Here is a 22,227-nt window from a genome sequence, read left to right as displayed (position 1 = left end):
CCGTATCTGAAGGTGCAATAAATTCAAACCCGCCTCAATTTTCAGGTCGCAACCAAAAGGCTGTGGTGAGTCAATCGTTGAGGAGGAGTTTCAGGACAGAATTCAAAGGGCCTCAGCAACACATTGTCCTCCGCAGCTTGCTTTCGGTTGAGACGACTGGCCAGAGACGGCAGACGGCACAGCACAGGCAGCCGCCACCGTTTTCCAGACCTGCGCTGTGAGAGCTGCAGCATTTGGTTCATACGTGTGATGGGAATCAGGACCCTTCACTGCAGAAGACAGAAACCCAGCTCAAACCAGATGCCACTGGTAAAGGGGAGGAGCTGTGCTGGCAGGGTCCTGGGGTCGGCTCCGCAGTGACGAAATTGCTGAGCAATTCAGTCTCAGAATAGCAAGAGGAGGGATGGACAAAGGGTCCCCTGTCTGCTTCTCGCTCACTCTCCCGGCTGCCGTTCTCTGCCGGGAAGAGTGGCAGCCAGCAGGCCCTGGGCCCCTGTTCTCACGGCCCCTGTCAACAAGGGGGGGACTGGCTTTTCTCTCTCCACTCTTGAGACGGGATTCAGGCCCCAGATGCGTCCCGGGGCCCTCTGTGGACAGTCTCGGTGGGCGCAGGAGTAGACCGTTGTGAGTGGCTGGGACTGGCTGCCCAGTCGACCCTTTGACCAGCCCTGTGGTCAGAACAGCAGATCACGAAAGAAGATGACCACCCCGCCAGAGGAAGGAGGGGACAGCAGGAGTCACAGTGAGTGTTGGCTGCAGACACGGTCTCCATCCTCAGGACTCAGAACCCAGTGGGGGAGCAAAACAAGCAAGTTTGAGTGTAAGAAGTGAGGAGAAGCTCGTGAAGGTGGACCCCAGTGTTAAAAAGAAAACACACAAAGTAGAGTATGAAAGGCTCCCCGGAGAACTGGGGCCCTGAGCCTTAAAGAGGAGAGAAATCAGAGGGACCGACGAGAGAACGAGCTGTCGGGGAGACCCCCGTGTAGAGGAGTGGGTGAGCGAATGACGGTTTACTGCTGTGACACAGTATTAGGCGGACATTTAAAACATTGGCAGAAAAAGTTTTTAATCCTGAAGGAAACTGCTTAAGACACATCTGTGAAGAAAAACAGGCTGCAAAAAGTATGTTTTTGGTGATATAAAAAAATGCATTTAAATATAAAAAAGGAATATGCTGAAGTACTGATGACGATTACCTTCAAGTGGTAGGATGATGGACCATCTTAGTTTTTTCTTATAATACTACGTACTTTTCAAGTTTTCTATTTCTTTTACTATGAGAAAACATTTTCTTAAAATGAACTTTAAAAGATTTTTAATAGCATGGAACAAAAAATTTCCTAAACTGTTAAATGACCAAAAGCTACAACAAAGTTGTATCACAATATAACCACTATATAAAAATACACATAGAAAAAAAAACAAACAAACATACACCAAAAAATCTTTAATTGTGTAGTAAAATTTGAGAAAGTATCTTTTCCTGAAATTTTTTGTCTTTCTCTCTTGTTTCTCCAGTGGGTTTGTGCTTCTTTTATAATCTGAACTGTCCCTCTGAGTAACATAAGGGCCCCCCTTAAATGGAAATAAAATTGTTTTAGTTGTGTTTCTCAAAGAGAAGGAGAAGGAGGAGGAGGAGGGGAAGGGAGGAGGAGGAGGAGGAGGAGGAGGGCCCTATCCACAGAACAGCCCTAAATGCACGACACCCAGAGCCACTCCCTGCTGGTATCTCGGGACCCTTATCACTGAGAAGCCTGGACTTCCACGTTCTCTTCAAAGACAGCACCACACATTTCTCGGAAAGTGGTTTTGAAAGTGAACTTCCCCATTTTGGCAGAAAAGAACAACCTGATCAGCTTCCTAGAACTTCCCGGAAGATCAGAGCGAACATGTCCCACGCTTCCTGTTGTGTCTGGGTGGTCCCTGCGTAGGGCAGGCTGCCTCGGGAACTCGGGGGCATTAAGCCTCTTTGTCTGGTGAAGGTAGTAGTTGGTACCGAGCCAGAGCCGTAGAGGCTGCAGCAGCCGCTCTCGTGGGCTTTGGGTAAATTGTTCCAGGCAAACAAATCCCCCGAGTCACAGCCGTCATCTGCAGGCAAATTCGGAAACGACAGAGGCAGGAAAACCCTGGCGTGGGGACCGACTACTACAGCTCTCAGGACACAGAGCGTCCGCACTTCAAGAGCTGCACACGCCGAGGTGCGAAGTGCACCCGCATGCCTTGCAGACTGAACTTGGCCAAGACCTGCATGGGGACCCCAGGTTGCTGGGGTCTCCTCCTGCGGGTGCAGGGCTGCTTCGGCCAGTCAGCTCTGGTCTGCTGACTGTCCCCCTGGCCTGTCTGGTACAGACGCCAGCGGGGCTAAGAGCTGCTGTGGTATATGCCCCTCCCCCAAAGCCCTTTTTGGAATAAGGAATAAGCATAAGGTTTTTCAAATCAACAACAAGATGGCCCAAGGCCGAGGTGTTTGGAAATCCCCCCCTGAAGTCTAATCCCAGTCCCCATACTTGCAGGAGCCAGAACTCCTGACAGGGAGCCCCGGGCAAGTTCCCCTTTCCAGTTCCTGACCTTCAACTTGTTCCTTTGTGAGCATTTGCATTGGAACTTGACATCTGTGAGTTGCCTTAACGGGGCATGAACTTATTTTGCCCTGGTACATCCCATTTTTAAATGAAGAAAGAAAGTGACCCGTCCAATGTCAGCACATGAAGTAGCCGAGCGCAGGCAGAGTCTGGGCTCTGGCTGCTGGTGGGGCCCCTGCAGCCTCCCCGCCCCCAAACAGATCAGTGGCTTGTTCACATCGGCCTCTCCTTCCTCTCTGTTTTGCCCACTTCGTGGGGTAGAGCAGAGATTCACCGGAGGATTTCTTGTAGGAGAGGGCGTGTAGGCACAAATCCCGAGATGGATTTCAAGCTCTCTCTAACCATCTCTAAAAGGTGGGACCGACAAAATCGGCACTTTCTGCCAAATAGCTTGAATTTTTTACTCAGCCAGTCATCGAACTTGAACTCCTCAGAGAAGACGATGCAGCTTTAGAGCGCAGTGGGTCCGCTCCAGCTGGCCTCCTGTTTTATTTCCCCCCAAAGAGGTCAAAGATAAGGGGGCCCTCCGCCACTCAGCCAGGCTGCCCATGCTCGACTCCATGAACAGCCACCAGATTGTCCCCAAGTCCGGGACTACCAGTCACTGCCTTCAACGCTCGCAGTGCGGTCCTGCTGCTGAAGTCAGGGGAAGAGCCGTCACTCCTGACGAGCGTAAAACCAGGCTTCCTTGTGGGGGCCTCGCTCTCTGGGTTTGTGGGTAAAGAGCCGATATTCTGTGAAGGGAGAGCCCCAACCCGACCGTTCAGCCTGCAGCCCGGGTGGCCTCGCTCCCTGGGGGCTGACTTCAGAAGCAGCTGATCCTCTTCGTGGTGGAGCAGGAGCAGCTTCGCATCCACAGGACGACGTTCAAGCAGCTATGAACTGCCTCCCTTCAGCCGGCCGGGACTCAGGTCCCCGGCACACCTGTCTTCATAAGGCCAGCTTCCTCCTGCCTTCAGGTCTCAGCCTCCCTGTCACCTCGGCGGAGGGGCCTTTCCTGACCGACCTCCCGAGGACACGTACGCCCCTTGCCATGGCCACAGCCCTCCAGCCTCACCGAGACACCCTACTCACCCCCTAATTAGCTTTTCCTGCACCCGTAATGACAGGAGGTCTAATTGTCGATGATGTTCGCCCACCTCCTCTTAGCTCCAGGAGGCAGCCCTGGTCAGCTGGTCACGGCTCGAGTCTCAGGATCTCGGACAGAGCAGGCGCTCGGAAATCTTGGTTAGGGGAGAGAAAGCCTCGCAGCAGGGAGGCGGGGGGCCGGGGCGCCGAGAGAGCAGGCAGGTGTTTGTTCTGGCAGTGGCGCCAACGGCATTGGTGTTTCTGTGGGAGACAGGACTCTGGCGGGTCGTAAAGGGTCCTGGTGGCCAGGGTGGGCTCGCCCCTCATTAGGAGCTGTAGCCCTAGGGTCAGAGTCGGGCACCTGAGCTGGACATTCCCCCAGTCTCTGGCGTCTCAACTGGGCGTCAAATCCTTCCTGGCCACTCCTTCCAGGATAAAGGCTTTTCTCTTTGATGGGAACAAAATGACGGGTCGGGGGCATGACTGTGATTTGTCCCTCCCCCTACAGATGGGGACGGGACAGTGCAGACAGGTAGACACGTTACAGCCGGGGAAGGACTCATAGGCCACCCCCCCAATGCCCGTGACAGCCCTGCCTTTTCATTTCACAGATAAGGAAATCACTCCCACTCAGAAGGAAGTAGGGTCTCTGGGGTTTCGATTTGCATTTCCCTGCTGACTAATGATGTGGAGCATCAGCTATTTTTTCACCAGCTCTTGGCCATTTCTACATTTTCTTTGAATAAATGTCTATCCTGCCCCTCTGCCCATTATTTCAACTGGCCCATTTCTCTTTTCTGTTAGTGCATTGTAAAATTCCTTTACATGCTCTAGAAAGAGGTGCTCATATTTGCAAGTATTTTCTCCCCTTCGGCGGGTGGTCTTCCCATTCTCTGTTGGGTTCTCTGGAGCACAAAGGACTCCATGTGGATGAAGTCTGTTTATTTGCCGTTGGTGGTGCTCTTGCTGCCCCGGCGACGAAGCCGTTGTCAGATCTAAGGTCACCAAGATTTACGCTCACATTTAAGAGTATTCTAATGTTAGGTCTTCCTTTTAGGCCTTCGACCCATTTTGCATTAATTTTTGTATACAGTATGCGGTTAGGGTCCAGCTGCATTCTTTTGCCTGTGGCTAACTGAGGATTGTTTCACCCGAGAGCATGCCAGCTGTATCATCAACAGCCTATGAAGTGCAACTTGGCATTTTCTAAAGGGACGTGGTTGGTGACAGTGCGCACAGCATCGCAAAAAGCACCCTCTCTGAAGACCCACTCAAGAGATCTCGCTCAGGCCTTGGTGCTGGGACATGTTCTGTCCTTCAGACACACTGAGCTTGCCGGGGTGGGACGCTGCTTTCTCTGGCAGCGGCGAAGGCTGGGACCCGAACGTGCTGCTGGCCTCCAGCAGGGGAGAGATGGACACGCCAGGTAAGGCACTGAGCGACTTCACCTTCTCCGGCTGCCTTCCGTCCCTGGGGCCCTCCTCTGTCCTGTGCCACTCTGCTGTGTCCCCGGTGTCCCTGGAGCTGCTCCAGAGCAGCTGTTGAAACCAAATGAGGTAGAAATAAGTAAACAAAGACCTCCCCCCAAAATTGGTACCCTGATTCTTTTGCACCCTGAAGTTTGAGAAACATCACTTTAAGGTGATGGCATCTGGGAGGGGTGACATTTTAAGTGACATTGATGCTGGTGTGAATGATTTGCACGTGTAAAAAAAAAAAAAAAAAAGGAAGGAAGGAAGGACATTTCCCCAAAACATCAAGCAGCAATCTCCAAAGACACACTGTGTCTTCTGCAAAAATTCGCCTAGGGTTAGTTTTGTGGGGAAATGAACACAATCGAGTTAAAAGTCTATAAGCTTGAAGATTCAGGTGAGATAGTCTATATCTGTTATAAATTCCATGCATTTTTTGGCTCATAATCAGGGATAGTTATACTATAGGAAATATGACCCAAAAACAATAATTTTCGGGAGCAAAGGTAAGTTTGAGTGGCCCCCCCATACACAGAGCGTTAAGACAGCAGGTTTGCTTTGAAAGGGGGGTGAGGAGGTTCTTTTGGCAGCGGGTTTTGGGGTTCTGATCCTGAGTGAGCGTCTGCCTGCTGGCTGTTCCAAAGTGTGAAATTGAAGAGAAATACCAGGCAGGTGGCCAAAGGTTTAAAGATTGGACCGAAAGTCATTCTTTTTCCTTTGACTCGGGACAGTGAAACTTAATTATCTCATCTGCATTTGAAGACGTATTTTTGGCATACTTTCACAGTACTCGTAAATAACACTTTTTTTTTTTTACTGGAAAAAACCCAAAACAATCATATAGAAACCAAACCTTGTCATCTTTACTCTTTCCTGATGTCAGCACAGGCCATTCATGTTTTGAAAGCTGCTTCAGCAAAATCCCCCGGTTTCGATTTTATTAAGATAACTGTTTCATTCATTTCTTTCTGCTAAAATCCTTCTATGCCAAACTCTTTACCTCAGTCCCTGCTGTGCAGCCAGAGAAGTCCAGCCCCCACACGGCAGATGGGGAGGCGAGCGTCTCAGAACGCAACTTCTAAACCACACCTGAAACACACGTCTTTCTGACCATCTGGGGCTTTCTTAGGCCACGAGTTTGGGCGTTAAATCAGGCGAACCGATGACAAAAATTAAATTTCCCACTCAGGGAAGACACACATTCTTAAATTCTACTGGATTAAAATAAAAGCTCATACATAATAATGCTGTTTATAATGCAGGCACGCCTTCATTTTATCAACATCTAACCCATTTTAAACTCTATTCTCTCGCCAGGTTAAGAAAGTCCTGTAGGTTTTACATGTTAGAGTACAATCCATAGCCCATAGGCTTTGGGTTGAGTTGTTAATACTCCTTTACTACCTGTTTAAGAAATGGCAGGGCCTGTGTTAATTCAGTTCAGCCCACATTCACTGATGTTTCCTCTGGAGCCAGAGAATTCAGCCAGCATCTTTAACCTCCCGGCACTCCCTGTCCCTCCGGAGAAGCTCTCACCCAGTGTTTGAACTACTCCAGTCCCTGTTTTTCTGGTGAGAAGGCCCAGTCCTCATTGCAAGAGCACTTTTGCCCATTTCCTAAGCCCCAGGCCCCTTCATCTGTCCAGCCGGAGCTCCGCACCCCAGGAGCCCCCTGCCATTCTCACCTAGTTCTCAGGAATGCGGTTTTCCTGGCTCTCAGCCGCCCCTTTTGTCTGCAGGAATACCCACCTCCCTCTCACAACGGGACCCCTGCCAACGAGATTTAAACACGCTCGGGAGTCCCCGCATTAAACAAAAACTCAGTAGAAATGGAAACCTCCCTGACACGGGATGTCTCCTTCCGGCCTCCGGCCTCTCTACAAGGGGACTTCTCAAGCTCGTCCTCTCTGTCCCTACACATTTCTCCCTTCCTACCGCTCCTCACCTTGCTTTAAACAGCTTCCACTAAAAATGGCCAACTCCACTTCATGGACATATCTGAGGCTCTATCGTCCTTGACCTTGAAATCCCCCCCCTCTACCAGGGGTTGCGGGTGCTGGGGCACAGCCCACCAGAGTGCTGGGGCACCTGCCACGGTGAGAGGTGGTCACCGTTCACCCCCACATTTCACCCTCAAGTGACCCTCCACCCCCAGAGCCAGGCCCCAGGCTGTGCTTGCCACAGGTCTCTGCCCAGGTGAGTGGTTGTTTTCATTTCAAGAACTATTCCAGCCCTGGCTGGTGTAGCTCAGTGGATTAAGCATGGGCCTGCAAACCAAAGGGTCATGGGTTTGATTCCCAGTCAGGGCACATGCCTGGGTTGCAGGCCGGGCACCCAGCACAGGGCGTGCAAGAGGCAACCACACATTGATGTTTCCCTCTCTCCTTCCCTTCCCCTCTTTTTCCCTCCCTTCCCCTCTCTCTAAAAATAAATAAATACAATCTTAAAAAAAATAAAGAACTATTCCAGGAGCCCCATGGACATGCCCCAGAAGATGGGAGCAGAGAAGAGACAGGTTTGGAGGCTGGGAATTGGGTCTGGAATCTCCCTCCCAGCTCTCTCCACCTCCGCCCTCCGATTTAAAAGGCTCTGACCTCACCGGACTGCAGGACAGGGGCATGGACGCGGCAATAGTTGAGCCCTCGAAAGGATCTGCGACCAGAGAGCGACGGGGCCTCAGTGCTTTCTACACGGACACATCTTTGTTTAATTAAAGCTGTCAGGACAGCGCATCACCATCAACACTCTCTCAGGATGTAAGTGACTCAGACCAGAGTTCGTAGAATAGAAGATAATGGTATTTTCCCCGTAGAAAGAAACAGTGCGACGGCTGGAACACCAGACCTCATACAGCCAGAGTCGAAATCCCGATGTGTCCCCTGGCCCCTTCCCAGTTCCCTTCCCCCTTCCCTGCACTCTAAGGGCGAGATATTCTTCAGTCTAGACCCGAAGACGACCCTTCTCTCACATGGAGCCTCTCTGGAGGCCGTCTCGGGTGTGACCACAGCCTAATGACGCCCACAGTTTTCTCCCCAGCCCCGATCGCCTGCTTGAGCTTTGGACACAAAAGTCCTGCTACCTGCTCAGCATCTCTGCTTGCTCGTCTCAGAGGTACCTCTGGTCCTTCCCCAGGTTTCTGTCTGTCAGGAAGTCCTAGCGCCATCCACCCCGTTCCATGCAGCAGAAACTCCCTCCCAGGACTGACAGCATCACAGCCTGAATGTATGGCTTGTCTGTCTGCCTCACTCTGCCATCACCACCATCATCACCACCATCGTCATTACCACTATCACCACCGTTATCACCATTGTCACCATCATTACCACCATCATCACCATCCCATCACCATTGTCACCATCATCACCACCATCGTCACCATCACCACCATCACCATCACCACCGTCACCATCACCACCGTCACCACCATCATCACCACCAACACCGTCCCCATCGTCACCACCATCACCACCACACCACCGTCACTGCCAACACCGTCACCATACAACACCCTCACCACCACCACCACCCCCAGCCCCACCAAGCCCACATTGCCCAGCCCCTCGACTAGGCTACCGCAGCAGCATCCCAACTGGCCTCCCTGAATCCACCGGAGCCTTTCTTCAGTGCGTTCTTCTCAAGCAACAGTAACAATGCTTACAAAACTCGGATGGCGGCGCACATTAATTAAAGCTCCATAACCGATCCTCAGACCGGAGTGTGTCCCGGTGTTAGAGCTGAGGTAATACCCAGGACTTCCCAAATGGTTGTCTTTCTCCCCCCAAATCATGGCTCTCTGTTATCACTAACACACGTATCAAAGTCTATTTCTCCATCTTAGAGTAGAAGGAAGATAGATGTGTTTAGAAAATGGGGAAAAATGACCTCAAATGGGAAGGCTTGGGGCATATTTTATCAACCCTGCTTTGCTCGAGCGCTGCGCTCTCCTGTCCCTGAGAGAAAAGGCTCACTACTCTGGGACGGGGACCCTGCTCCGCCACCGGGAGGCTGGACAGGTGGGTGGCTTCCTCATCTTCATTTTCCCTCTTTTGGCCAGAAGCCAAAAAAATCTCAAAGGCAAAGACAACTTGCTCTTAACAACTGAAAGTATAATAAAGAATGACGTAGACAGGGCTGTCACATAAGCAGCATTTTAGAATTCTAAGTGAGACACAACGTGGTGGAATGCAAGGGGTAGACAGGAAGGTTCCGTAGCATAGGCCACCTTTCTGCTGGACCCTGACGGATTAGCAAGACTTGACAGAGGGGAGGGTATTCCAGGCCCCAGGAACTAAATAACACCCATGGAAAAATCAATAAAGCTCAAGCCTCTGTTGACATTTCTGTTCTCCTCTGAACGGTCACTTCAGTCACCTGAAGTCTGTTGCTCTTTCTCTGAGTTGTTAATCTAAGCTTGTACTTTGGAGTCGGGCTATTTTTATTTCCAGAAGTATCCCCTCCCCAACCGGAGCTCAGTCACCGCCACTGAATTATAGCCTAAGACCTGACTTCACAGCAGAATCGGGGAGATGCAGGTCTGCAGAGAATTTAAGTGTATGTCTGCTCCCCAAATTAAAAAATTTAGAAGGGCTAACCAATCGCACTGAACAGGAGAGTGGCATACAGTCCCAGGGGCAGAGGTTCTGGAATCGGTGATCGGGGCCTGGCTCGTATCGGTATCTAACCTGGTGCCCATTCATTCTCCTTTTGGAAATTCACGTCAACTATTTGTCACGCAACCGGGTCTGTCAGCGGCTGACTTAGCGGGTGTTCGGTGAGTACCAGCCCGATGACAGGTCTCGCTTTGGTAGCCACTTCGTAAGCAGAGCTGTTCCTGTATTACACGGACAGGACCTGAGCACTCCATTCTGTATGCACGTGATACGCCCAGTGCGTGTTCCTCTTCGGTTCACGCAGGGCTTTTCCGTGCAATGTCGTATTTGGCCCTGCCCACAATCCGGAGGGGTCGGCAGGGCAAAGAGCACTCATTACTCCCACTTTGCAGGTGGGATCACCAAGCTTCGCCCTGGTCAGGAGACATGTCCAAGGTCTCAGTGCTAAACCTTGGCTTGGGTCCAGGTTTGCCCTTGGTCTACTTGGCACAAGTCCACCCAGCGTCCGGAGACGGGTGCGTCCTTTTTTACTAGTCCTGTGTAACGGTGCTTGTGTCAGCTATATTAATATGGCTCAATTTATGCAGCAGCTGATATTGCTGTCTGTCTGTCTCTCTCTGTCTGTCTATCCACCTATCAAGGGAGGACCATATGTACACAGAAAGTATCAGAGCGGTTGGGTTTCGTTTTCAAGTGTTAAAATGAAAACTTTCTATAGAAAACTCTAACGAGAAAGCATTGATTGCCGCTTAATATGATGGCAATGTTCACGAACCCGGCACAGAACAGGTAGACAACAGCTCCAGCCAAGCACCTGAGAACGTTGGAGAGACACTCCCAGGCTTCGCCAGAACTGGATCAAGGACTGACCTCTGGGCATAAAGAACGTGCAGTGCTAATTGTATTCACGACACCAAATGTTCCCCCGTTTCCTCCGGCCAGCGGACCGGGAGTCCATCTCCCGTGTCACGGATCAAAATAATAATTTGACGGCAAGCTCGTTCCAGGGAATGTGTAGTAGCGGGAGCAGCCGCAGCACGCCCATTCTGGAATTTTAGGGCTCCTGCAGAACCCGCCACGATTTGTTTATCATGCAGAGATGATCGACTCTGTCAGCTACTAATAAATGGTAAATAAAAAAGTAACCCGTGATATTAAAGTACTACATTAGCTACATCGTGATGAAATTACAGCAGCACCACCAGCTATAAACCTTCATAGAATCTTCTCAACCATGCACCGAGCCCCTAACTATACTATTATGTAGAGCGCAAATATTTCTCCGTAAGTCGCGAGCAATACATCAGGGCAGCATTTACTGCCGAAGCCAGATTGAGAGTAAATGCATCTTGGGCTGCTATGAATAAAAGCTCTAGCTTCTCATTACTTCATGACAAGACACAGAAATTCACTTTACTTTTCATTTAAGCTTTTCGGCTCCCGTTTATAGATGTGTGCCTTCACGCTTTTATCCCCTTCCTGCCTCAGCCGCACGTAATAAATGATTATAAATTTTCACATTTGACCACCTCTCTGCTGGTCTCATGCTTAATGCACAGAGTTAGGGAGCTGCAGGTAAAATTTCGCAAACACTTTTATTTATGATGTTGTCCTTGGTAACGGAAATTTCAATGCACTGAAATGAAAAGTATGATTAAAGGGATACAATGTCCTCACAAGGATAGTGGAGGGCAGCCTTCTATTTCCCACTGAAAATATATAATACTTTTCTGACATCAATTTCATAGAGAATAGACATGGGTTAGTCATGGGAAAAAAAAAGGCACAAACATGTTTCCAACTTCTTGAATTTTCACTCATCACTGATATGAGGAATATCACATCCACTCTGAAGAGCTTAGGATTTGAAAAATATTTCAGCTCAATTACAATGCACAGAAATTGGGGAGAGATATCATTTGGAAGGAAGGAATTCATTTTCCGGAAAAACAGTGTCAGTGGAAAAGTACTGATTTTTTTCCTCCTGCTTTCATTATTTGGATAATTGCTTTTTATCATTTTAAATCTCCATGTGGTGAAAAAGAAGCAGTCCAGAAAAACTGGAAGAGTCAGAAAGATCCCTCAATCAACATAACTTCAACATAACTTCCCCTGTGGTTCCCTGAAATGACCCCTGAGCTAACTGAGGTGGCCGGTGTCTACTGTTTAAACTAGTTAAACGTTAAGTGGATCTGCGTGCCTGAGGCCGTGACTTGCAGAAAGACAGTAAATGGTTGGTAGAGGCTCCCCTGGGAGAGCCTCTCCTCAAACTAAAACCCTCTGCTGCAAATGCCGATTCGGGGCCTGGAAATCACAGTGGCCCTGAGACACGTGGGTTTCACCTCGTCCCTAGAATGTGTCACCCGGAGAGGGGACTTCAAGGAGTGCTGTAAACCCTTCAGCCTTGGGCCGCCACACTGGCTCCAGAGCCACCTCCCTCAGGGGACACAGAACACCTTGATTCCCGAGGTCTGGACACAGCACCTGGTGGAACTTTAAAACTGTGTCATTCGGTTCCCTGTCTATGGAAACTGGAAGTTGACTCACAGTGGCTGTTGACTGAGGCAGGGAGGTGGCCCATCTCTGGGCCTTTGAAACCGGGTCACCTTGAGGTTACTCCCTGTCCCTCTCGACCTGTCACAGGTTCACAGGTCTGCATCCACCGGACTTCCATGCCCAGCCCAGCACCGTGCTGCACCCGGGACCGAGGGGAGACCCAGTGACGGCCAACAGCGCCAGGCCTCGCTCCTGCTGTCTTCCCAGGAAGAGAAGACTTGCACATAAGCAACTAAAATTACCAGTCAGCCAATAATGAGAGCCACATGAGCAGAGAGGCCCGGGCCGTGTGCTCTGCCAGGTCGGAGGGGCCGTGTTACCACCATCGGGTAGTCCAGGGAGTTGGGGCGGGGGGGTTGGTGTGCGGTGCCAAATGTGGCTCAGGCAGTAGTCAGTCACGCCGGCAGACCTGAGTGCTGCCACCGGAGGACCCAGAGCCCAGGACCCTACCATGACCACAGTGCCCAGAGCAGACAAAAGAGGAGAAAGCAGGAGAGGGCACAGCAGGGCAGACGGGCAGCAAGTGGCCACAGCACCCTGCGCCCGGCGATGCTAGTGTGCAGGAAAGGTCTCTGAAAGACACGGCACAACTTGTGCATGAGTGAAGATAAGAAGGCTGTTGAACTTGGGTGCAGAAGGCTCGCTACCCGGCCCAAGTTCACCGTCACTCCATTGCCAGGAGAGCAGGCTCCTGAGACATGGGCTAGCAAACGTGTCCTCTGCAAAGCATTTCATCAACCTCAACAGCCTTCTTCAATAACCTTTCCTACAAATACCTTCTGACACCTTCCTCTTGCTCCTCGGCCGTGGCAGAACCCTGAAAAATACATTACGTCTCATGTCAGCTATAAAAATAACACCACAAATTATAACCCAAACAAAATTACCTAGTAATTATCATTTACACGTCCGCTTGAATCCTTCTCAGAGTTCCTGCCACGCTGGTCGGCCCGCAGGAGCCAGACAATTTAACACACGGCGCGCTGGAGGGTTCCTTGAAGTCTTCCTGCGCGCCCGTGCGTGGCGGCGGCCGTGTCTGCGCCCTCCTCTCTGAGCGTGCACTTCTCCCCACACGGGCTCCCTACCGCCTCCCGTCTGACGCAAATACACACGGTAAACATGTGGAGTCAATTACAGGGAGAACGGCACAAAGGTTAGAGGAGTAAGAACAGAGCCCGCACTCTCTTTTAACTTGTTAATGTCTCTGACCCTTCGGGACAGAGACCACTTTAATCAACACTATATACATTTCATTGTGGCCGTACCATTTAACAGCCTGTAAACCATGTTTGGTTATCAATTATGCACATCAAGTTGATATGCTGCAGGCCTGGGGGTCACTTTCAAGCACAATTAAATCTGAGGGGGCTTCGGGGGACCCTCCCAGTTAGCTAGACTTCCTCTCCCCACCCCTCCCCACCTGTCTGAAGCTGCGGAGACGAGGAAGCTTAATTGAACTTATCCGAGATCTCCTCGGCCACCCTAGGAATTGTCAAGCCGTGTGCTTAGATGAGTGAGGGTCACATCTGCAGCCACCTCCCCCGTCCCCGTTCTGTTCTCACAGATCATATGACATAGCCACACATGCACACGCACACACACACAGATGTGAGCCAAACACATTTGGGAAAGGTTGATTCTTGGCACGCTAGGAGTCTCAATGGAAACTGCAGCCTCCTCTGAGTCTCCGCTGGCCACGCGCATCCCCAGTGCAGCCGTGAGCTGTGGGGCCAGCACAGCCTCGTGTCCCAGTGTGACCATGCCCCACGTGGGGGGTCACGTGCTGGGGGGCCACGCCACTGCTCACGTCCCCTTAATCCATGCACAGGCTGTGCGGTCGAGAATGGTAAGAAGGCCCTCTCCATTGAGTGGTCTCCTACTGGTGTGGCTTCAGGCCCTACCCGGCAGCCCAGGGTCAGCTCTGCAAGCCCACCCAGACGAGGGAGAGGGTCATGCGTGAAGCAGCGAGCGAATGGGTATCATAAGTGGTGATCTGTGCGCATCTGAGGACCAGGCGAGGGCTCCAAAACAGGTAAATAGGTGGCTTTTTCACTTAACTCCACGGATTTTTTCCCTCCCCTTCCTTCTGCCCAGCCTCCTGCTCTCAGAGAAGAGACCCAGCCACTGGATTTCAGAGCAGGTTTTACTTTTCTGATTTTTTTTAAAGATTTCACTTATTTATTTTTAGAGAAAGGAAGAAGAAAAAAAAGGAGAGAAACATCACTGTGTGGTAGCCTCGTGCGCACCCCCTCCTGGGGACCTGGCCTGCAACCCAGGCATGTGCCCTGACTGGGAATCGAACCGGCGACTCGTTGGTTCACAGGCCAGCAGGCAGTCCACTGAGCCACTCCAGCCAGGGCTCAAAGCAGATTTTCAAAGACGCCTCCCTTGCTACTCATTCATTCATTGCACATGTCCGTTGAGTGTCTCCCACCTGTAAGAAGTCACACTAGGTGTTGGCTTTGGTTTATTACTCATACCTTGTGGGTGCGTACAGTGTGTTGGAGTCAAATTCACCTTTATGTGATCTAATACCTAATCCCCAAAGAATTCCCGCTTAGATGGCGCAGTTCCAGGAATTAGGACGATAAGCCCTGCACGTGCTTGGGGCAGCCGCTCATCTGCAGCTCAAGGGAACTCCCAGACTGTCAGCTCTCCGGCGCAAACTCACTGGGAAACCTGAGTGGGCAGCAATAGAAAATGGTTCTCCAACAGCGGGAGTCAGCGGTTTCGCCCGGGAAGCGTTGGGTGGTGGTGTTTTCTGTAGTCTGCCTGAAAGTGGGACAGAGTCGAACAGACCGGAGGAGTCTGCCGTGTTGGAAGTGTGAGAGTTGCTGCACTCGACCCGCCTCTGCCAGGGAAGAAACCGAAACTAACCAAGCTCTGGCAGGACATCCCAGACGCGCCAACAAGACTTCTTGGGAAGATGGGTGGCCGATCAAGATGGCACTGAGTGACCCCTCAGAGCTGAGAGGCTAATGAGTGAAGAAACACACTGGAAATACATGAACTCGCCCTGGCTGGTGCGGCTCAGTGGATTAAGCGCCAGCCTGTGGACCAAGAGGTCACTGGTTCGATTCCTGGTCAGGGCCCATGTCTGGGTTGTAGGCTGGGTCCACGGTTGGGGGCATGCGGGAGGCAACCAATTGATGCTTCTCTTCCTCTCTCCACCCCCCCCCCCAAAAAAAAGGAAATACATGAACTCCATGGAGGAGCGAAAATGGAACCCCCTAAATAAAGAGTGAAACAACTCAATCTAGCATCGTTGCCTTAAATTAGTGGGGGACAGAAGATTTGAAATAGGAACTCTCAGTGACACCGATGGGAAAAGAAACTACCACGATGCTGTTGGAAGGAAACGCCCGCTAACTTTCCAACCACCGCAGATAAACACAATGCACCCCTTTTCCCGACACCCTGTGGCCTCCAGGGTCACAGTTATAACACGCAGGATTCCTGAGATCCCCTGCGGGAAACTCTAGTTACAAAAATCCTGTAACTCGGACAGCATCGCTGTCTGAAGCCTTATGTACTATTAGCTCTTGCTTCCATTCATTTGGGGTCAAAATACGGAATGCTCTTTCCATCGGAAATGAGGGGCCATGGAGAAAACTCTTTGTGATTTGTCACAGTGTCAGAAGATGATCGATACTGTTGTCATTTCACAGAACCCTGAGTTTGCCGGTGCTATGTTGATACAGTGGGGCGGGGGTCGTGCGGGAAAACAAGGAAGTGTAGTAATAACACATCCGACGTGTATGTTAATGAGAAAGTGGGCACACAAAGGAGGAAGAGAAGGCAGAGAGCCCTCTTTCCTAACAGAATGCTACGTTTTCTGGTGTGAGCACTCCGGCTTTGCCCCTCGCAGCGAATGTGCTTCTCACGCTTGCGCTTTGAGGCCGTGTTCAGCCTCTCACACTTGTGAACAAGCCACTTGCACGGGAAGACTCTGGGGACATGAGTCGCAAAAACCACTTTCCACCCATTGGCCCAACGGTGTATTTCTTGTGAAAGCGACTCGCCACACAGATCAATTTTCTAATAAAAAGCGGCGTTTTGTTTGTTTTAAGGAAGCATTTTTTCTCATCTCTTGTTACAGACCCAAGTGTGTTTGAGTATTTTTTTTAAATGCCGACATAGAGGGTCTCACAGTTCTGCTCCCCCGACAGTTGTAGCCTTGGGGGCTTAAAATCGGTGTCCGCCCTGAAAAAGGTTGACGTGAAGGGGAGACCCCAGCTGGCAAAGAGATTGTCGTAGCTGTCCCCCCAGCTCGTGCTGCCCATTTTTCGATGCTCACTGTAGTCGCCATGCCCCAGAAGCTTAACTTCCAGACAGAATGTCGTGGCCACACGTGTGTTCATCAGATTTTACTACACACCGTACTCCATTGTTTTAGGCAAAATAAATAAATAAATAAATAAAAATTACAAACTGCCTACAAATGAATTTTGAGTGTTTTATCTGGTTTAAAAAGAATAAGAAACTCTTTTTAACCCTGGGTTAAAAACTCAAGGCTAAAACTCTTTTTAGCTCTGGCTGGTGTGGCTCAGTGGATTGAGTGCTGGCTGGCCTGCAAACCAAAGGGTCGCTGGTTCGATTCCTAGTCAGGGCACATGCCTGGGTTGTGGACCAGGTCCCCAGTGGGGGACGTGTAAGAGGCAACCACACATTGATGTTTCTCTCCCTCTCTTTCTCTGTCCCTTCCCCTATGTCTAAAAATAAATAAAATCTTTAAAAAGAAAAAAAAAAGAGTAAAAGGGAATAACACCCAGAGTGGCTTTAAACGCCTGCAAAGCTGTGGCCCGGGAGGCACGGAGAGGGATTTCTGGGTCTTCCTTCCCCGGGGGAGAGGCGAAGCGTGGGCCTGAGTTATTGCAAACCACTGATCTGACGCCAGCCTGAAGCTACCCTGGTTTTATAAGGCTGCAATAAAGCTTTCTTTGCATTAACCAGCCAAGCACATAAACATTTTAATGAACTGTTTTTACACGGTTCATTGAGCAGCTACCAGGCTGCTCGAATACAAATCACCACTCCCCTCGGCCAGCTCTCCCCTGACGGCTGTGCTCCTTCAGTCTGCAGATGCAGCTTGAATATCACCACCGGGGAGCTTCGTCCACCCCTGGACGGCTGGCCCCGCGGGCCGCCTTGGAGACCCCAGAAAAGCAAGCCTCTCCAAGTCGGCCCGCCGTGTCGACATGGTTTTCGGCGGCGTGCGACCCTGTTTCCGTAAGGAGTAAGCAGCCGGGCTGCGGTGAATCCAGGCGTGGTGTCCCGGACTGACATCCTCGTCGTGGCCTGCAGGCTGGAACAGATTACGGAACTCAGCCGGCGAGGGCCGGGCCTCCTCGGGGTGATTAAGTGTCCTGAGTGACAAACACGCGTGTGTGCGATCACGGCAGCCCTGAAAGTGGCGCTAAAGTACGGCGCGCTCACGATGCCTCCCGAGAGCTTTACGGCGCTCTATGTATTTTTATGATTAGAGATTAGCCGGACACATAATTTAATAATGAACGCAAATGATAAATGAATACTTAACCACCCGAGCCACACGTCACGCCCGACCATCTCTCCGGCCCGGCTGGGGGTGCCTGATGCCCCCGCGAGAACAGGGTGTTTTCACCTTGACGTGGCCTTTAGAATAAATTAATTTGTTAGCCCTTAAAAACACAGTGCCGCACATAACTAAAACATCAGGCAGTTTACAGCCCAACCGACCCGATTCTGATGCAATGATATTTATTAGAACATTTTACTTGGCTAATCACGGCACGGTCAAGATTTGGAAATATTTGTTTATCAAGTTGAGTCAAGGATTTAGATGCAGCCGTAAAAGTGTTATATGGTGTTCCTGTAAGTGGAGTATTAAAAATATAATGAATTTGCTATTTATGAGCCATTAAGTTTTACCTCACCCCCCGAATAAATTTTATATCATTACACGCCTATTAATACACCCGCTCTGTTTGCATCCTCCCAACTCCATCCACCTTCTCTAAGATATATTTGCAAGCCAAACGTGTGAGTCTATGATGATAAATCAGGATTTTTTTCATTCTGGAAAATTTTGTTTGTTTTGAACACACAGCATAAAATGGTGCTCCCCCCCCCCCTTTAAGTTCTCCTGATGGTTAGAACATTAGGGTTTCTGAATAAGCCAGGAAGCACACCACATATTAGCAAGATGTAGGTCAGATAAGCAAATTCCCCTGCTAAACTGGAACCGGGAAAAACAGCTTTCTTTCTGTGAGTGGAAAGTCAGAGAACCTGGGACTTCTCCAGCCACGCAGGCTGCCTAAGCCTGTGACTGCGGGACTCTCCATGGAGGAAATCTCGGTCGTTAAAAAGCTGTTTGTACATGCAAACACGTTTGCCAGTAAAATGGTTGGAAACAGCCTCAAAACATGATCTGGGGCAATTCTGGGCCCCTTACCGGGTGGAATATTGCATAGCCACCAAAAGTCTTGCCTTGGAATCACACTGAAGACCAGAGCGGCAGCTGCACCGAAGATAAAATACAAAAGCGGGGCCCGCAATTGCGCTCGGCGCCGGAGGACTCTGGAATGAAAACAAGCGCCGAGATAAGAAGAAAAAGGCGGTAAAGACAGAGTATGGGCCACTGGTTTACACATTGCCTGGGAGGTATTGTGTACGTTGTCCGTGAACGCGTTTAAAACCAAGTAGTTTTTAAAATGGCACGAGTGCGAATTAATACTGCGGGCTTTCGACTCGCGTCCCTGGCCCCCTCCCACCGTACCTGGGACAACCTAGTGTATCCCAGGGATGCCCCGCACCCGATCCTATTTCCCGTAACCAGGCCCGACCCCTCGGGGGGCCTCTTCCTCGGGCTACGCATCCAATGGCCACTTTTAGCTTTGAGGTTGATCCGCACAAGGGACCGAAAGAGAGAACTCGCTAGGAGACGCCTGGCCCCGGGGGTGGGGGAGGAATGCTTGTGGGTCTAAAGTCAGGGTGGGCTTTAGCAGCGGGAGGCCACTTCCTCGGAGGCCTAGCTGTGATGTCACAGCAGAGCCCCAACCCCAGGGGCGGAGGGGCGCTGGACTCCCGTTTCTCTCCTGTCTGAGCAGGCACCTAGAAAGTAGACTCAGGGAGGAAGCTTCACATGCCCCGAACCTGGGAGCGAACTTGCGGAGTCTCTGCCCTGCCCTTGAATGGGGACCTCCCCTTTGATATGGGGAGACCAGGACCATAAAGCAGAAGCTACCAGATTGTATCAGGGCATCCTTCTAAGCAGCTTTTCAGTTGCCTGTCTCCTTCCAAGCCCACCTCAGACCACCCTGGGATGGGTGGGCTCCACACTTGCTCCCCTACACACATCAGACTTGGTCCACTCATGATCTGTCGCCAAATCGGACCCAGCCGGAGAACATCGTAGGCTCTGTGTCACACTCTCAGTCACCTCCCTTCCTTCAAAGCACATTCAGCGACTCTGAGTGGAGGAAGGAGCCTAGAACCAGCACGTGTCACACTTGGGCTTCCTGCAGAAAGGACCCCGGGTCTCGGGCGTTGTGGGGGAGATTCAGTCCCTTGGGCTCTGACGGTGGGCACATGAGCACAGCATCCCACAGCAGCTCCGAGGGGGCGACAATGGGCCCTGCCCCCTCACACCTCACCCCGGGGAACGCGGGGACAGAACCAATTCCCCCGGAGGCGGCGCAGACAAAGAAGCCTCCCCGTCCCAGGAGCCTGATGATGAGTGATCACTCCGAGAGGCAGGCGAGTTATTAGCTTAGCCCTGAACCTCCTCCTTAATGGAGGGCCAGCGGTGATGCTTAACAGACCCTGGCGGCGGCAGTGACAAGCCTGGGACCTGCTCGAGGAAATCCAATTGAAAAGCATCCAAGGGGAACAACAAGCAGAAACAGATGTCCCCGCGCCCGCGAGGTGTGCACACTCAGCCTGAACGTGGACTTGGGACGGGGTGGGAGCCCCCGGTGCCGAACACGGTGATTGCCCCGCGTCCCCCGCCTAGGTATGTCAAGTTCAATCAGGGCCTCCACCTGCGCTGTGTCCATTGCTTTGAGATAAGACGTCAAAAGCACAGCTGTTCAGCGAGGTTAGGGATTTGATTTATCTACTGAGTGCCACGGCAGCGTTCCCGCCACATCAGGCCCCTCTGCACGCCCATTGCACGGCCGTGGAAAACCCGGAGGTGCTCAGATGTAACATGTCCGCGTGGGTGGAAGACCATTACAAGTGGTGAGCCTGTGAGTCCTATCTCAGCCAGCTCTGCGGACTGAACAGGGGAGCTGGTATCGAGAGAGGTGTGGCCACAGGGCGAATGACCACCGCTCGGTGGGGCAAACAATCAGCTCACCGGGTCTGAAGGCCTGCGGAGAACCCAGAGCCCAGGCACAGGGCATCTGGCACGTTAGGGAGGCTCTGCTTCGCGTCGACACCTCCCTGCCCCCTCTGGCGGGCGAGGCAGGAAGACAGAGACGGTGTCACTGTGCCGACTTGCCTGAGTGAAAACAGGATCAATACTCCTGATAGATTTTAAGTAGATCTAATGTAGGGCAGCAACATGTCCCCCTGAGAAGAGAAATCTATGCAAAGGGTTTAAATACGAATGAACGGATGTCACCCGAGACCAGGGCTCACCCCAAAGCCACGTCCTTGTGGGTCGGCAGCACACAGCAGCCCCAGAGAGTTGCAGCTGGCGGCCCTTCATTTTTTATGGGTGGGTTTTAATCTGGCCCATTTTGGGGGTCACCGCACTCTTATTTGCCTTGGGACGCCCGATTCTTCCCGTAAAGGAGAAATTCTGAGCAGGTCGTTCGGGGCTGAAATTTATGGGCAGCATTTATGAAGAAGGATGCAGGCTTTTAAAATCCGAGAACAGCAGCAAACTGGAATTAATCAGGGGCCCGTCGCTAATTTACCCAGGGATCACTTCCACAGGAGGGAAAGGGGTTCAGTGAAGGGTGGCTTTGCAAATAAATCTGATCCCAGGGCCTTGGGAAATCGTTTGATTGGAATATAGATCCGTGTTTCCTAAAAAACGGTTCACACTTCCACCTCACAGAGAAGGGGCGCAAAGCCATGCCCCCTGGGTGAAAATTCCAGCGGCACTTGTTTCTGCTACCCTGAGGAACCAGCAGCAACCGGTTTAGGGACACGTGGGAGGCAGGGATGGGGCCAGATCGGATCCCTAACTTGTCCCCAGGCCCTCTAGATTGTCAACACCTAAGGTCTCATAGACTGTTAGGGCTGTTTATCCAGAGATGCATCCCCCTCCCCTGGGTGGGGCTATTGTTCTCTCCAAACAAAGGGCCCACCTTGCTCTTTGTAAACTTGAGACATTGTTCTAAGGGCAGACACAGTGTTTCTTCTACCCTCAGGTGGAATCACGAGCCTACAACACATCTTTCTTGATTTGGAACATCTATTTTTTTTTAAGTCTGTGGAGGAACAACGCCAACTTTTTACCCAGGAGGAGCCACCCTTTTTTCCAAACACGCGCTGGGGTTTTAGGACTGTGCAGCGGGAAGAGGCAAGCATCACTTTGCCTGTGAAGACAGCCAGAGCCTTGATCCGAAACCTCTCCACTCGGTTACAGAGGAAACTTTGAAACTTTTAGCTACTGAATAAATGCGCAGTGATACAGCACGGGGGGGGGGGGGGGGGGGAGCGGGGAGGGGATGGGTTCATTGCCACGAACAGCTAACAGGTTCCTCTCGCCACTATCTCCGTAGAAACAAAAATTCCCTGTCATGCGAAATATTTTTTAAAGAAAATACCAACCCCTTTTCTCACCCATCCAAACCTCAAGTGACTTGTCTCTTTCCTGAAAAGCGGCCTCCCCTGACCCGCTGAGCACACGACGGATCCTAGGATTCTGGGGCACCAACGCGGCGTCGGGTGGAAATGGGAGAAGGTAGCTGCTTCTGACCCACGGGGTGCCTCGCATTGCAGCACC

At 51.2% G+C, this 22,227-nt stretch overlaps 1 protein-coding gene and 1 long non-coding RNA gene across 2 annotated transcripts in view; both read right to left on the bottom strand.

Moving 5' to 3' along the window:
* ZNF281 (zinc finger protein 281) overlaps positions 1–13,320 on the bottom strand; it is a 28,135-nt gene extending 14,815 nt beyond the window's left edge. The window contains exon 1 of the mRNA XM_053913161.1: positions 13,175–13,320. The gene's annotated coding sequence lies outside the window, so the exon portion shown is untranslated. The remainder of the gene's footprint in view (positions 1–13,174) is intronic.
* Positions 13,321–17,260: 3,940 nt separating this feature from the next.
* On the bottom strand, positions 17,261–22,227 carry LOC139440337 (uncharacterized). Its single transcript, XR_011650501.1, has 3 exons — positions 22,075–22,227; positions 18,721–18,845; positions 17,261–17,592 (listed from the first exon to the last, which is right to left on the bottom strand). It is a non-coding gene; the product is annotated as an uncharacterized lncRNA (long non-coding RNA).

The sequence above is a fragment of the Desmodus rotundus genome, chromosome 10 (genome assembly GCF_022682495.2).
Source record: "Desmodus rotundus isolate HL8 chromosome 10, HLdesRot8A.1, whole genome shotgun sequence".
NCBI classification, from domain to species: domain Eukaryota; kingdom Metazoa; phylum Chordata; class Mammalia; order Chiroptera; family Phyllostomidae; genus Desmodus; species Desmodus rotundus.
Note: the sequence above shows the minus strand (reverse complement) of the source record. Positions and strands in the feature narration are given on the sequence as shown.